Below are 16,888 nucleotides of genomic sequence, written 5' to 3' on the forward strand. Positions count from 1 at the left end.
CACTGCGCGTTTCGATTCGATTGGTCGTTAAAATAGTAAAATGCGGCTGGGCCGTCAAAAAAATTGGGAAAAATAAATCGCGACAAGGGTCGGACGCGAAGAAGAACGTTGTGAAAATACCAAGTGAAGTGCTCCAGCTGAAAACTTTTCCCACAAAGGATTTAAAAGTTATAAAAGAAGAGAAAACGCAAGATATCCTGGCCCACGCAGGATAGCTGTGTGAAGCGGACGCGAGAAGGATAAGAAGGAGGGGGCAGAAGGAGCAGAGGCAGGATAACAAGACCGAGAAGAAGAAGCTGAAGGCGGAGCCGCATCTGCCGCAGTCAAAACACAAGAGGAAATGCAACAAAAGCGAGATAAAAGTGCATTCAGCTGGGGGAAATGGAAATGTGAAATGTGAACGATGTTGCAACGTCGCGCCGCTTGCACAGCCAAGTAAAAGCAAAAGCAAGAGCAGAAGTGGAAGCAAAGCAAAGCAAAAGCCAAAGTCAGAACAAACAAAATACACAAAGTGAAAGAGCGAGTGAGAAAGAGAGAGGGAGTGTTTGGTGCGGTGTATCTGTGTTTAGTGCGTTCGCGTGTGACTGTGTGCGTGTGTTTTTGTGCTCGACAACAAATTATCGTTTAATTTTCTTCGATTTTGCACAAACAACCAGCGAGGAACGAAGGGGGATGTCCTTTCCACCACCCCTAGAATCCGCCACCTAAGGTCATAGGTCGCCAGCAGCAGCCAGGAGGTGAGTAACTTGAAATATAAAATCTTTATCAAGAAGTATATGGTTTAAACACCTAACAAAACGATGAGTTGACCTCGCTGCAAGTCGCGTAGGAAACGAATGCCAAATTTAACCAAAATATAAAAACACGTTTGCCAACGCCAGCAGCAACAACAACCACAACAACAACCCGTGTCCAATTAAAGTTGCAGTAGGGAAAAAAAGAAATGAAAAAAAAAACCGGCATGCCGGCTGCTGCAATTCAGAGCTGCTCAAAGTTAAACGAGCCAAGTAACAGCAGAAACAACAAAAACCAAGCACCAGCTACAGTGGAACCTCCCAAAGAGCAAACTAGCAGTTAAATGTATAAAAAATCGAATTTCCTGATCTCCAGGAATCCAACAATTTTTTGTAGGAAATTATTTAAAGTCTACCCAACTCAATTTTTATACTTGGGATTTTTGTTCTTTTTTAACACATGTTGAAATCAGATAAATATTACCGTAAACAGTAGAATTTTAGTTGTTTTTTAAATTTAGTATTTTTCATTAACCCGAATATTTAGATCACATAAATTAAATTTAAGTACCCATACAACATTGAAAGAAAACATTATCAGTTACACATTTCCAAAAATGCACCTATTCTTTACAATTCAAAATTGTTTTACATTATAATGGTAGTTAGTTATGGTTATGTTGTTCCGAAAAGTTCTCCATGCAAAGTTAAGCTATTTATTGTGTAATCTCAGGTTAATTCGAATCATAGAGGTTAAACTGTATAAAAGGTTTTACTCATAGCATGAGTGTTGGTGCTCCCGTGTGGGTGTGTGTGTTTTGGTTTGCAATAGTACACCACTTCGCGGCGCACTTTAAATATTTCACCTAACTACACAGAGAATTCTGCTCGGGTTGCGGTTTTTTCTGCGCCGCCAACTTTTGAAATGAAAATAATCATAATCAAGGGGTTGGGAGCAAAAGGGGGTGGGATCTCAACAATGCCACACCCACTCGAATCCCGCAGCACTCTTCCCTTACTACTAAACTTTTCGTTTATTTTTTGTTTTCTCTGGAAAAGCCAGAATGTATGAATGAGTTAATCAGAGAGCGGAGGCAAAGCGCCAAAAGGCAACAGTCAGCAGACGCATCGTCTGCCCAGCTCTCTGGTTGCCATCGCCATCATCAACAAACAACAAACAAAACAGCAAAAACAATTGCACTAAAGTTTCACTAGAATCTGCAATGAATCAGAAGGAAAAACCAGAAAAAGGGGGCAACACGAAAAGTGCTAGCTGGTAACTTTATACCCTTTTCAGCGAGGATGGTAATGCGAGATTTTAAATATGTATCTTACTGTAATAAAAGTCATATGATAAGCTTCATATCCTAAAACAAAATAGGATAAAAAGTATTATGGTCATTACTTGAATTATTCGAGTTAAAGATATCACTATGGACGGCAGTCCATGTAGTGACGAAGCGCACCAGGAGAGTGTGCGAAGGCGACTACTATATATACACGAAGAAATGAAAATCTACTGTGATGGTCCGATCATAATGAATGATACACCTATCGAAAGGTATTGCAAAAACTAACAGGATTGCATACCAAGACTCTAAGAAAATCAATTGGCTTGGGAGAAAGAGCGGTGAAAGTGAAAAAGTGAAAATTTCGAAATTTGGAGCTGTTGGGGCCGGTGGGGATAATTGCCCCCTCGCAATATTTTACTTGTATTCCTTTTGAAAATACCCGTCGAATGAGGGGTCGTTTGTCAAAATCCGACGCTCCGTTCAAAAGTTATAGCCAAAATAAGATTTTCTTCGTCTTCCCAAAATGAAAATTTAATTCTGTTTGTCAGTTTGTCAGTTTGTCAGTTTGTCAGTTTGTCCAAAACATGTTTTTTAAGTTTTGAAAATTTTATATGACGTTCATCACATCGATATAAAAAACTTTTGTTCTACCACTTTTGGAAAAACTCGGTAGTTTAGCGGGAAAACAGCTATAAATAGCTAAAAATCGGAAAGCCGTAACTTCTATACTACTAAAGCTACAGACTTGTGCTGCATCTCGTTTGAAAGGTATTTTTAAATGCTATAAACGCCTTCTATATGCAATTTGTGTAAATGTAATAATTAAAAAAATATGAACAAAAGACAATTTTTTAAAACTTTTTTTTTAGCTTTTTTTTATTTTTCTCAAAAACGGCTCTAACGATTTTCTTTAAAACCTTAAACTGTATAGCCCTTGAGATTCCTTAAATTTTGGTATATAACACATTACTGTAAAAAGTCACGTTTAAAAGTTATTTTTATACGAAAATAGCCACTTTTGCCAGCTCGAACAATTAACGCTCCCTGAGTATTGAATTTTGTGGGAGGGTATCCGAACTGTACTTTAGGGTCATGGAATCAGTAAATTTGCACTAAAGAGTTCCATATAGGAATCTTTTGTTCTACGACTTTTGGAAAAAGCCGCTACTTTAGCGGGAAAAAGCTAAAAATAGCTAAATTTCGTTAGTTTGTAAGTTCTGCACTACTAAAGGTACAGACATGTGGTATACCTCGTTTAAAAGGTATTTTGAAATACTTCAACGCCTTTTTAACTTAACTTGTTAAAATACAATAGTTTAAAAATTATGATTGACCAATTTAAATTTAAATGTATATATTAGCTCCTATGAGAGCAAATGTAAACAAACAAAAACTTCTGATATCAAATAAAAACACCTCTTAACGAGGTAAAAAACTAGTGACGACCGCACCTTCAACATACAAAAGTTTTGATATCAACATTTGTGACGAAAAATTATTACACTCGTCATTAAATAGACTTTCTAATATTTTCTCATTCGGCACGCTGCAATAGAAAATGCCTGTGAAGGGAAAAATGCTGGAATAGTTTGCTAGGGCGGGCCGAATGAGAAAATATTAGAAAGTCTATTTAATGACGAGTGTAATAATTTTTCGTCACAAATGTTGATATCAAAACTTTTGTATGTTGAAGGTGCGGTCGTCACTAGTTTTTTACCTCGTTAAGAGGTGTTTTTATTTGATAATATAACACTCCGTCTTGATAAAAGTTTATATTATCCATTAGCTATATTTAGTTCAAATTGGATTGTTACCCATTTCTTTCTTAAAAAGAAACTACCAAGAGTAACAAATTAGAAACAGCTAATACTATCCAATTTAAGACATTATATAAAGTCGGTGCCATGTTCTAGCCGCATTTACCCATTGGTTTCGGAGTGTATCAAATGCCATGACAAAGATCCCGACGATGAGTCTGCTATAAATTGCGATGGCATTCTGCGCTTAACGGGTTTTTTGTTTGTTACATTTTTCGACATTTACGCCATTGACGTAATTGTCAGACCCGGCCCAGACACACTACTCAACTGAACCATCAGCCGTCAGTCTGACACCGCCACTCCAGAACTCCGCAACTGCAGAGTTCCCTGCTCTATGTAGCCCAGCTCCATTGCCATTTTCATACCCCGTACCCATACCATTTCAAACTCGCTCCCGTCTGCCTTTTTCAAGCTCAAGAGCAAAGTCGGCTTTGCCTTGGTCTTTTCATGAATTTGCATTTGCGGTCGCCGGGAAAATACTCGTATTTTCAGCGGGTATTTTTCATAATTTTCTGCTCGCGCTCGCCCGATTTTTCCAGCACATTTTTTCCTTTTGGCCTGCTGGCGCACGGTTCGTTGCACTTTTGTCAAGCTTTTGCCAAAGTTTTCGGCTGAATTTTCGTGTTATTGTGGGAATCGCACAAAAGTAATGAATGCTCTGATAAATTCTGGATGCCTAGTAAACCCAGCGGACCAAACAGCAGCACAAACAGCACCGCTGACTGCCAATTTGGGCGGACCGCAAGCAATTAAAATTTAATTTTGCCCAAAAGCTCGAGATATAGCAAGCACATAAACCGCAGTATTAAAATTTAACAACGCAGCAGGTCCTGCGGCCAAATTGCCTACTGGCTGGGGCCACTTTAGAGCCCAACACTTTAGAACCCATACCCCACAACGGAAACTCCGCCGCCCCGAGCACAAATTAATTGAATTGAGACACATTTGCGAGTGGCCGCAAAAAAGAGAGATTATTTTGGGAACGATTCCTGTGGGCGGCGGCTGGCACATCAAATACATTTATAATTTTATTAGCAGCGTTTTTTCCCATTCGCCAGAATGACAGGCAAATGAAAGGTCCTTGGCAGTTAATGTTTGGTATTCACGCACTCCATGACAGACGGAAAAATATTTCATTCAGTATTTCAAGCTAGTTTTTTAATATTTAAGAATATTCTAAAAGCCAATTCTAGTTTTAGTTTATAGCATTACCCTTAGAGAAATATAGTTAAATCAAAATTAAATAAGATATTTAAAAACAAACTGAATTTAAAGACATATCTCTAAGTGTAGGGTCAAACCGGGCTGAGTCATCCGCATTCAAAGTGAGATGCGCTGCGGAGTGTGAAGCGCCTCTTAGGATTGGCCATAAAACCATTTGAGTGTTCGACTGTCGCGCAACCTTGTAGCAGAGTGTATTGTTTATGTGTCGGCAACACGCTGCGGTTCCTGAAAACCCCACTCTATCCTTCGTTGTTGGCCCACTGTGCGGGTGTTTGTGTGCTAATGACGCCGCACTTAACCCATGTTACCTGAAAATAGGCGTGTCCAATGTCGCCCCCGGCAGGTAGTCGTCGCCGGGTCAAAGTGTACAAGTATACGGCGATTTTTATGAGCACACTTGACAACTCTATAAACACAGAACGCTTATCACCCGAAGAACAACTCTACTTGACCCCCCGAATATTCCTTTTCTGTTCCACAGAGTCTAACACTCGAGTCGCAATATTCACACGGCTTTAATGCTCGGTTTTATGGCTGATATGCCAGTTAGATATGTAACTTTAAGCCCGGCTCAACTCGAGCCTCGAAATTCCCTCCAGACACTGGTGGGGCCCCTAACTAAAAAAAACAAGGGCCAAAAGAAATATGGCAAAATGAAAGCATTGCCAAAGAAAAAACTCGCAAAAGATGAAAAACTTACGGACCAAGTTTTCGCCTGGGAGAGTAGAGAGATGAGGAGCATACAGCACAGTCTGTTCCAACTCAAACCGAAGATGTTGTGTAGGTTTTTGTGTGTTTCTGTGCCTTCTCGAGATCTCCAAGTTGCATGTTGTCAAAATTGCTTTGACGTTTTATTAGTTTTCAACTGGCCCCCAAGCAGCCGCACTCTAACAAACCGACAACATCATCATCATCATCATAGTCGTCATCTCGGCATGGCAAACGGGCAAACAAAAAAATAGAAAATCGACAGAAAATTTACATAAGAAACGTTGAAGGATGCTCCACGGGCCGGGCACACTTCACTCTAGCCGGCGCTAAAAATAACAAAAACAAACTCCCAATGCGCTGACCAAAGCGAAATGAATACTCTGAAAAAAAGAAAAATACGATTCGAATGCGACTCCGTCTGCGAACACGTTCGAAAATAGTTTTGCGGCATGTCAAAAAGCCAGTGACCGCATTAAATTTTCCTCTCCAACCCAGGTTTTTTTTTTGGTTTCTTTTCTCAATTTTGGAACACTTCCAGAGGCCCAGCGAAAAAAACGCCGCATAACCAGGCAGCCGTTTGAATTTGATCGGCTAGCCAGCTGAAACCCCAGAGATTTACGTTCTCATCCAGCATCTTTTACACTTTTTATTTTTGGGGAGAATAACGATTCGCGTGCAGTTTGTTTTCCCAGGGCAGCAGATTTTGGTCACTGATTAATCACACGAAATGAGAATTTATTGAGGAAATCAAACGATCAAAAAGGCGTCTGAGAATTAAGCGGATGCTTAAAGATGCTGAAATTAGCCATTACAATGTGCTTAATTATCGCTCTTCGGTGAATCTGGGGTGGAGCAAAAATTGTTTTATGTTTACAATAAAATTCGTAAGTATTTGAAAAGATAAACCAAATTCATTCTTATATTTATACCGGAAATAAATCAAGATATCATTTAAAAATAAACTTTAAACTTTAAATATCTATATAGCATATTGGAATACATGAAGTAAAGGGCATCTAGATTTCCACTTTGAAAGCCAACACTTTTTTCCTTATTTTTCTATGGACCAAATGGAGCACACGGCGCAACTCCCAAAAATGAGATTTGTGCACACGGCTATTTTTGTGGCCATTGCAGCCGGGCAGAGAAAATGAAACAAAAAAAAAGTGGATGACAAATAGTTCAAAGGCCCAACTCGTTGAGAGATATTTTTTTCCCGGCGTCAAGTGTGTGTAGTTTGTTATTTTTAGCACAAGCGCGCTGGATGGACGCACCCAAGAGGGAAAGATACTACTATACTATACTATATGCTATTACTGCACATGACGGGGGAATAATTAATTCATTGCATTGGCCAAACAATATTTGGTCGGCCCGGTTCACCTCACCTCAGCTCACCTCTGAAATGGGTCAGCAATTGTAAAGCCGGCTTTACAGGCGGTTTCCTGCCTTTTGTTTGACGATCATGATTATGACGACGACGCCCATGTTGCGTCACAGACTCAGTCTCCATTACACACGCCCAGAAATATTGGGCCTGGGCTTTCTCGGAGTAATTTGCCCTTTTGGCCCTTGCTCTAGAATCAGATAAATTTGGTTATTGCGTTTTATTGGCGTGTTAAATTGTTGCAACTGGCAACTAGCAACTTGCAACTCGCAGTGCCCATGTGTCTATCGATTGTCTGGCCCCACAGGCCCAACTTATTAAGTGAAATTGCCATAAAGACAAGCGGCCTGTCTTGGAGTTTACCCCTCAGTATTTGCCCATGTGCCGTCTTTGCCTTTTGTAATTCAACTGATTATGAGATTGTTGACTTGTGTGCGCCTTCTCTTCCTGTGCGTGGTGTTTAAGGGGGTGGGGAAAGGGGGAAAGTGCCGGGGCCTGAGCTATATATATATATCAATACAATAGGAGTCAGAATAATAGCACTGTAAAGTTAACATTGTTTTTCTTTCGCAACTCTTAAAAAGTTACAGCTTTCAAAAGGTCAAATAGCATAGTAAATGGCAGTGAGCTTCTGGGAGAACTTTGGTTGTTTAAACAAAAGTTGGAAACTGAAACTAAGAGGGAACATTCCTAAAAAAAATAATTGTAACTTAAAAATTGTAAAAAAAATATTTTTTTAAAGGCTTTTTTCTTTTTTAAAAAAATTATTAAGCTATAAGTGAATGTGAATTAATACTTGTAATATACATTTATTAAGAAATATATCAAAATATATTATAATGATTTTTCTTTATTTTTTAAGACATTGGAACTCTTTCAATATCTTTTAAGCGGTGGGATTAAATACTATTCTTTCAAGAGCAACTGTTGGTACTTAGGTATTGGTACTTTTTACGCAGCTCCTCTTGTTATTATGCTTTATTTACATTCCGCTTTGGCGCAGCTCTTCGCCATGGTCAATGGCCGATCCGCTGCATAAAGTGGGTTCCCATTCTGAGGCTATGGGATATGGTATATGGTGTGCGGTGTATGGGATGGGACAGATGGCATGGGGCCAGGGTGGCAGCGATGACGAGCTGTGTTATGATATAATCTGCGGTTGCCCAGCGACTAGAATAACATTTCTTCTAAGACTTCCATGGTGCTGCTGCTGCTGTGCGTGATGGGATAGCAGCTCCATCATTTGTTCTGGGATCCCCAAAGCCCCAAACCACTCACCATATCCACACATTGCAGCTTTGTCAGCTGCCAACAGCAATGGCTAAATTAAAAAAAAACGGAAAAAAATGGAAAAGAGGTTGGGGGTAAACAAAAATAAGGAAATATAGAGAGGGCCGCCGCCAAGTGCCGTTTAGTTTAACTAACGGCCTGTCAAATGGGCGTGGTGTTGGGTTTTCAGTTTTCAGCATTTAGTTTTCAGTTAGTTTTCCATTTGCTCAAAAGATGAATGCCAACAAACAAATATGCACAGTAGTTCAACACAAAGGCGGAATATACTCCTAAAAATTAAACTGGGACGACGGAGATGGAATGGGCAGACCTTGCAGGTCCTTTTAAGCAGCGCACCATAATTTACATAACACTCACTTGCACTTAGTGCCTGACCTAAATTTGACAGGCACCTGCTAACGAAGCTTTTGCTTTTGCTGCCAGAAAGGAAATTCCATGGGGCCCTTTGTGAGGAGGTGGTTCAGGTGGAAATATGGGTGGTTGCCCCGGGAAAATCCAGAGATCGCGGGCGGTAATTAACTCGGGGAGGCGGCGTTAGAGAAAAGCGGAAAAGAGGAGCTACCAGGCAACCGCAAAGGTCAGGGATTTCGTGTCTGCCTCAAAAGGCGTGAGGTGAAAGCGAAAAAGCCCGTAATGCGGGGGTCTATTTAGCGCTTTAGCTAAATATTCATAAATTCAGCTATTTGCTTAATTGTCAGAAAAGCCATTAGGGCACTTTAACTGCCTAATGAATGGTGATTAATATTTTTGTAGTACTACTTTTACAAACATCATTTATTATGATCAGCAATTTAACCTTTCGCTTGGAAAAAATTAATATTTTCCAATTTTTGTTTAGGTTAGGGATTTTAAATGCTTTCAAAATTAACGAAAATTATAAATAATTATTTTAGAAGTGCAAGAGATTTAATTCCAATGTTATTTATTTCCTATTTGCGAAAGCTGTTACAGTAAATGTAAATTTGGGAGAAAATATAAATAAATCAAAAATTGAGTACAGATTTATATGTTGCAGTTGGAATTTTTTAATGGTTATTTTTCCTCAAGAACTTTATAGTTTTTTTTTCGATTTTAAAGGGTGATGTACATTGTACCCATTCTGCTCCCCTCCTCGCATCTTGGAGTCCATCATTGATAGCCGATTGCAACATGCTTGTGCAACATGCAGCAAACATTTATCATCGATGGCAGAGCTCAAATGGCACGTTTCGATGGGCGCCCAGGCAATTTACGCAATGGAAAGTGTGGGCATCTGTGTGTGGGTGGTCCCCCCTCAACCACCCAGTGGCGTAGCTAGAGGATTTTTCCCTTACCACCCCCCTCTTTTTTTTGCACCAACTGATGTGTCCAACTTGCTATCTCTTGGATTTCCATTTAGCTTTATTGTGTAGCAGAGACAATTTCAATTTCTATAGACGACGTCGCAGGCCTGATTAATGAATGAATACGAATACCCAAGTCAAGTGACAGAAATGTTGTTTAATTTACGGCTCCAGTCGCTGGATGAATAAGTAAAAAAAAAAACAAACAAGGAAAGGGAAAATGTTGACAATAAACCAGAGAAATCCTTACGTAAACACCACTGACTCACTCACTCGGCTAAAATGTTCCGCCTCTTTAGTTGCATATTAAAAATGTAATTTGTAGTGAGCCATTTAGGAAGAAAGGAAGGAAAAAGGGGGGCCTGTCTGTCAACCCTCGGAGGTTTTTGCGAAACCATCCATTGTGTTGGCCAAACTAAAAGTTTAGAGTGCTGAGGGGAACACTTCCCAACCCCCGGTTGCATTAGCCGAGCTGCCACTTCAGTTTGCCGATTGCCATTGTAATGGCCTTTCACTGCCCGAGTTGGCCGACAAGTGGCCGAAACTTTTGCCAACCTGACCCATATACGTCAGCCAGTACATCCGGGAGGCCATTTTAATTGCTTTGTTTTATTGCCCCCAATGAAGTTGTTGGCTTTGCGAAAATTCTCTGTCCTGGCCGCAGGATATACGTAGATATACCAGCAATCACCATTAAAATCTGTCTGTAATTTTGGAATAATATGTTCATACTTTGAATGGCTACACCCAAAGAAAATTAATATGAAACGATGATCAATTTGAAATTATGTTTTACCAATTTCGACCTAGTATGCGGAATATCAATTCGATATGCTTTTTTAAGTCGCCATACTGCTTATTGCTCTCTTTTACGAATCTTCGATAGAGAGAAATCGGCAAAATTACATTTTTTATATCAATTGCCTGAAAATAAATTCTTATAAATACAATAAATTTACCATGTGCATATCGATTTGATCCCGTCGTCTTTTTTCTTTGTGTGTAGCAAAAAATTGCCCAAGCACGAAGCACATTTTGCACTACGCTAACTCAAAAGCAAATTGTTTACTCATTACTCTGGCTATTTTTATTTATTTGTTTTCCTTTCCCTCGCCAAACCAAAAGTGAGGCAATCGAAGCTTATAGTTAAATGCCTTTAATCTATATATAAGTATGGCCAGGCAGCGCACAATTATGGCAATAAATATATCAACGTTAATGTATGCGATTTGTGGGACCAACTGTTAATTAGCACTCCCTGCCCCAAAAAGCGGCAGAGACAGAAACCAAACCGGCAAATGAAGCGTGGTAAAAAATAATAGCCAAATGAAGCGTGAACAACGAGAGCGGAATAATCTGGCCAAAAAAAGGCAGCATGAATGAATGAATTGGCTCTGTGCGTATTTGTTTTTTTCCGGGGCAACGGTTGTCTGTCTGTCTGGCCACGCCCCCAATGGCGCCAGTTTGTTTGTTGCTGTTGTTTACCAGGGTTTTACGGGCCTTATAATGGGTATTACCCATATGTACGGCCGTCCAAGGGGCTTTGGATGTCGGAAAATGCCAATGACTGCGACACTTGGGCTAATTGTTTGAGGCAAGTGGCTTCTCTATTCGCCTTTCTCTGTTTTTCTTGGCTAAAACCAAGAAACCGATAAGCCCTGAACGAAAGCTTTGAATAAGTTTGTTTAAGTAAGTTACTTTGGGACTTCAAGCACAAGAACAATGGCCGCCCAATCAAGAAGGGAATCTTTGTACGCAAAACTTTTCATTCTGCCTCCAACATCATAATCGCATTTGTCATTCCTCGTCTTTTTTTTATTCTTTTGTTGACTCAACGTGAAGCATTCTTCATCGCTTACTCGACTTCTATTTGGCCCCTTATCTCCGCGGTTGGATTTCGTCATTATTCGAAGAGCTGCGGGGCCTCGAACTCTTCGATTTCCGTTGCAAGAAGTGTGTGCAAACTTGACTAGAAATTTAATTACGAGAATATTAGCAACGCATTTTGGCTCTAACCACTCCTCTTTGGTGGATGTGGATGCAATTAAATGCAGCGCTTTTGGCTTTGGACTACCAAATCAGCAAATTGCTGCAGCGCCAATCGAAACCATTTAATTGGACGGAGGTTTTGGGGGTATTTGCGGTGTTGTCTACGGTCTATGGTCATGTCTGCCCGATTCTCGACCAGCGGATTTGGCGTTAATGCTGTTTGCCAAAGCATTAGCATGCAGCGCATTACGCATACGCCACGTGTGCTGCCAACCATGTTCCCCACTGCTCGCTTGCCAATTACCCATGCAGTTCCCAAACCGCACAAAGTGTCGGCATAAATAATTGACTGACAGACGAGACGAAGTCTCTGCTCTTTGTGATGCAAATGCAAATGCAAATCTTATCGGGGTTGACATAGTTAAGTCAACTAACTGGCCAACTCGCCGGTAGGCGGAAATTCGATTGTAATTATTAGCAGTTTTTAGCAGCAAACAAGTTTATTTACAAGCATGTCTCCCCGCAGGCTCTTCAACCAAACAAAAATAGAGAGCAACAAACTTGTTTGCGGCTTTAACAACTCAAATTGCAGTTAGCCAGCTATCGCCCACTGGCCTGCAAAAAAAGAAGGAGATAAAAAAAGAGTCAAATTGAAATGACAAATAAACAGATTTAGCACTCGGATAGCTGGACATTGCTTCCCAAAAAATGACGCACTACAGGGCGTATGGGCAATGCATTTCCTTTGTTTATTCACTGGAATATATGGAAAATCAACAAGCCGCAAGCGATTACAGCAATTTATAATATAATGGCTGTAGACTCTGATATCACAGTGGTTTCTTTTTGTTCACCGAGTAGATAAGGTTCGTTGGCTATTTATTCGTTGCAAACAGCAAACAGAGATTAATAGCAGCACTTAAAATATACCAGTTCTTTTTATTTAAACTCATTTTTCTCATAAGCTTATTAGTTGACCGCGCCAATTGAACCCACCGTAATGACCTACCCAACCACCCACCCACTCAGGCGCCACTCGCCCACTCTCAATTGAGTCAACTGCTCTTAATTGCAAAATAATTGACTTTATTTTTAGTTTATTACTCGAAACGAAACATTATTTTCTTTCATTTTCATTCTCCGTAGTGCATTTGCAATTTGTTGAGTGTTTCAATTAAATTAAATGAAAAACTTTTGCGGCAAATTGAAAATTTGCAACGGGCAAACAAAAGCAGAAAAGAATCTCAACTGAGTTGCGGTCACAAGCCGCACAAAAAGCATTTAACCCACATTCGCCAGCGGTAGGAAAAACCACTGCCAGCAAGCCACCGTTGAGACTTCAGTTTGCATTATGCAAAGTGCTGGTAGCCAGCAGCATCGAGTTAACCAAGTGACTTTGGCCAAGAAGCCAGCGTAGGCTTGAGGAAAAAAAGTAGTTTTCAGGATATACCAGTAGTGATGACTTCGAGGAGACAAGAGTGACAGCTGCACTGGCTAAACAGCATTTTAATTTGCACTTTACTCGCTTTAATTAGCCAAAAGCAATGAATAAACAGTAAGGATGAAAATGCAATTGCGGTAGCGAACGAAATGTGTATCAAGTGACCAATTGACGCACTCTGGAAGGGGGCATTTGCATGGCTCCCACGGCTGTCGTTTCTTTGAAATATATGGCCAGCGAATGAAACCCTATAAAAAAAGTAAAACGCTGAGGCCGAACAGTGGCAAAACATTGTTCAGATGTCAGTTAAATTGTAAGCGACTGTTTAAAGATAACACAAAGGTACACGAAAAAAAACCGAAAAATATTTAAAAAAAAAACACAACCTATAAATTAAAAGGGGAAAAGTTCCGACAAAAATAAAAATATGTTCTATATCAATTTTAGATTCTATAGAATTATTATAATTATAATGGCTTTTTTAAAACCTTGTTTAGAGTTCATACCCTGTCCTTTTTACGCGTGGCCATAAAATTAAATTTCGTTGTAATTCTTGAAGAAGAAATAATGAAAAATTAACTATAATCATAAAATATCTCTCTTTAGACCTATATATTTTTTTTTCTGTCTTTTATTTGTTATTTTGTTGAATATAATTTTTCTCTCTGGATTTTATTTTTCCCCTATGTTTACCCACTGTTTGTCGAGCGTTTCTTGTCCCGCTTGAAATGTATATCAAGTGGGACACCAACACGCGCTGGACATATAGCATATAGCATATAGGATGCCATGACCATGCCCAACTGTTCCGACTGACACAATTCCAATTCCGATTCGCCTCACTCTAAGCTTTGCTGTTCCACAGCGAAACCCCAAACCAAAACACGTGCCCGTCCACATGCATTGCCATCAAAATATGTGCAGCAATAAATTAAATAAAATGTGCAATAAGGAGAGTTAAATATGAGCGTGTGTTGTCACTGTCGCATCCACTTTTTGCGTGGGGCACAAACTGAATGGTTGGAGGCGTGGCTGTATGTACCACCATACATATATATGTGTGTATATGCTAACGGAGGAGCGCTGTAATTTATGCGATCCGCTATTGTTGTTATCGCGTTTCAAGCTGGTACGGCACCAAGGTCAAAAGTGTGCCAACTTCCGGAGAGGAAAAATTCCGGAATGGCAAAAAAATACGCCGCAAAGATAGCAGAGAAACCATTATTACTAAAGTTTATATAATAACATTCAATTAGGGACCTTGTTCTATAATCCTTACCTCTTTATTTAGTCAAAATCACTCAATTACCGCAACCGAATACTTAAACATCATTCTATTGGTAAATGAATTTTAAAACCATAACACACATTTTCTACCTTTTCTATTTTCACAGAAGTTTGCTCTTTTGCTGTCGAAAAACTAGCACAAAATCTCTGCTTTATATCCAGGCCATGTCAAAAACCTCAATTTACTTAAGCCTTTTTCCCCAGGTTCCTGCATCCTGGCAAATCTTCCGCTCTGATTCAATTTACGCCTGACAGGAAAAGCAAAACAAAATATAATCTAAACTTGCCTGGCAAATTGAAAACTTCCAGAGAAGAAGAGTTTGGGCAATGGTGTGTTGGATTTGGACCTCAAATTCTCCATTTCTGAGTGGGGCGTGCGTTGCCCATTTGGGTGTTGTTGATTTTGATTAGCATCTCCATCCACATAAACCTGATGATTCTGCCACCTGCCTTCGGAATTAGCGTCATCCATCACGAAAGTTCACTTAGCTTATAAGTTGGGAGAACGGCGGAGGAGGAGGAGGCATCTGGTTAACACTTCGCTGGCCCAAATTGATGCCACGCTATGATTACATGCTTCATTAGGGCAATCCCCATCGGTTGATCATTTATAAGCACCCGCTTATGTGGGCACGAAATTCAGTTTATTGATTTTTACCCAATTAGGCCACATATTCGTATCACTTTTTCAATATTCGAGTAGCAATGTAGTAGAATAAAATATTTAATTGATTTGCCTATTTGTATACAGGTAATTTTGTGCGGCATTCGACATGCTTTTTAATCAACTAATTGGATTACGAACTCTAAATACTCTGTTAAATCTAATTCAGCCTGTCATTTAGTTCAATTACCTTAAATTGTTTTTGATTTTATCTCCTTTGTAATATCTGCCTAATAAATTTAAACAACAAGTGGCAGAATAACTTGAGGCAATAACTGTTATCACACTGATAGCACTTATCATGTTTATAAGTGCTCTTTAGCTGACACTTCTTGCTGACTTTGTTCCAAGCTTAAGGTTTTTCGGACATAATCCGCAGACTGTAGTCTGCGGCAGCTCACTTAATGTCAAGTTGAATTCTTGCACTTGACCAGCGGAAATTCTGCAATTAAGTGACAATAAGCTGAAGCAAAGTGCACACGCACCGCCCACATTTTTCGCATTTTTTCCGCGATTTTCCTAGTTCCTTTTCTCAACTGAAAAAAAATGCCACCGACAACGGCGACAACATGGGTAAATCAATGCCAAAACGAGGGTCATTTGTTACTGCATACTTAGAGGGGCTTGGACTTGGTCCTTCTGCTCCTTTTTGCTCCTCTTTGGTCCTCTTTACTCCTCTTTGTAATCAGCAGAAACATTAATTAAACCTGAGCTTAGGATGCCAGACGACAACGAACACAACGTGTTCCTGAATTTCACTTTAATTGAACTGAATTTCTATCCGGGAAATGGAGTCCTTGGTGTCTCGACATGGACATGCTCTGCTGCTCCTGCGATCGAATTAATTCCATTTTCTTTTTGGCCAGCACCGAAAAGCTACTTGCCAATGCCCTTTCATCCTTTCAGACATTCTGTCAGCTTTTCGCATTCAGTTCAATTAGATTGCAAGTCAGACGGAGTAATGAAAGGCAACACAAGTTCCCCTTAAAGTTTACACAAAAAGAGGCCATGAATTAAATTTTGTATTCATGCCTTCCAGCACTTCCACTACTTCGTTTCCTCTTCCTTTCATCAGCAACGAACCCACAGCCACTCCTGCTCATTCATCAATAAACGGCGGAAAGGACAAGGTTGTAAAATGTCAGGCAGCTGTCAGGACAGCCGGATCCTTATGTCCCAGTTGCGTCTGCCTGTGCTGTATGTGTGTATTAATTTGATTAAATGTTACTCGGCACACACATGGAACATAACCCAAATCCAACAACTTTTTCAGACTTCTTTGGCAGGTTTTGCCGTTGCACTGAGATAAAAAGCCATAAGTTTTAGGGATACCATTTTGCTTTAAATTAATCTTTTTAATGTTTATGAATTTTATTTTTAAGTTTAATTTCAAGTAATAGTAGATTTTATTTACAATAAATTATACAAATTTGTGTAAAATAAATTAAAATACTTTCTTTTAATTAAAACAGTTTTTGCTTATTTACTCTGCCGCTGTTCTGTAGAATAAATTTTTTAAATCAAAAGTTGAAACAGCCGCTAGATGACGCCAGTAACTTTAATGACAGCATATCACCATCTCCCTCACACTCCCTTTAGCTGAATAAGGGGTATCTGATAGTTCTTTTTTTAATTCCTTGCCAAGTACCCCAATTTATCCCAGTGTCTCGAATGACATTTACACAAGACGGCCCGGCACGCAGTTATTGAAAGGCAAACACAGAGCC

At 39.7% G+C, this 16,888-nt stretch overlaps 1 protein-coding gene across 1 annotated transcript in view; it reads left to right on the top strand.

Moving 5' to 3' along the window:
* Positions 1-16,888, top strand: part of LOC108060429 (ankyrin repeat domain-containing protein 50) — a 30,562-nt gene continuing 13,674 nt past the window's right edge. The window contains exon 1 of the mRNA XM_044395727.2: positions 1-737. The gene's annotated coding sequence lies outside the window, so the exon portion shown is untranslated. The remainder of the gene's footprint in view (positions 738-16,888) is intronic.

The sequence above is a fragment of the Drosophila takahashii genome, chromosome 3R, assembly GCF_030179915.1.
Source record: "Drosophila takahashii strain IR98-3 E-12201 chromosome 3R, DtakHiC1v2, whole genome shotgun sequence".
Lineage (NCBI taxonomy): Eukaryota > Metazoa > Arthropoda > Insecta > Diptera > Drosophilidae > Drosophila > Drosophila takahashii.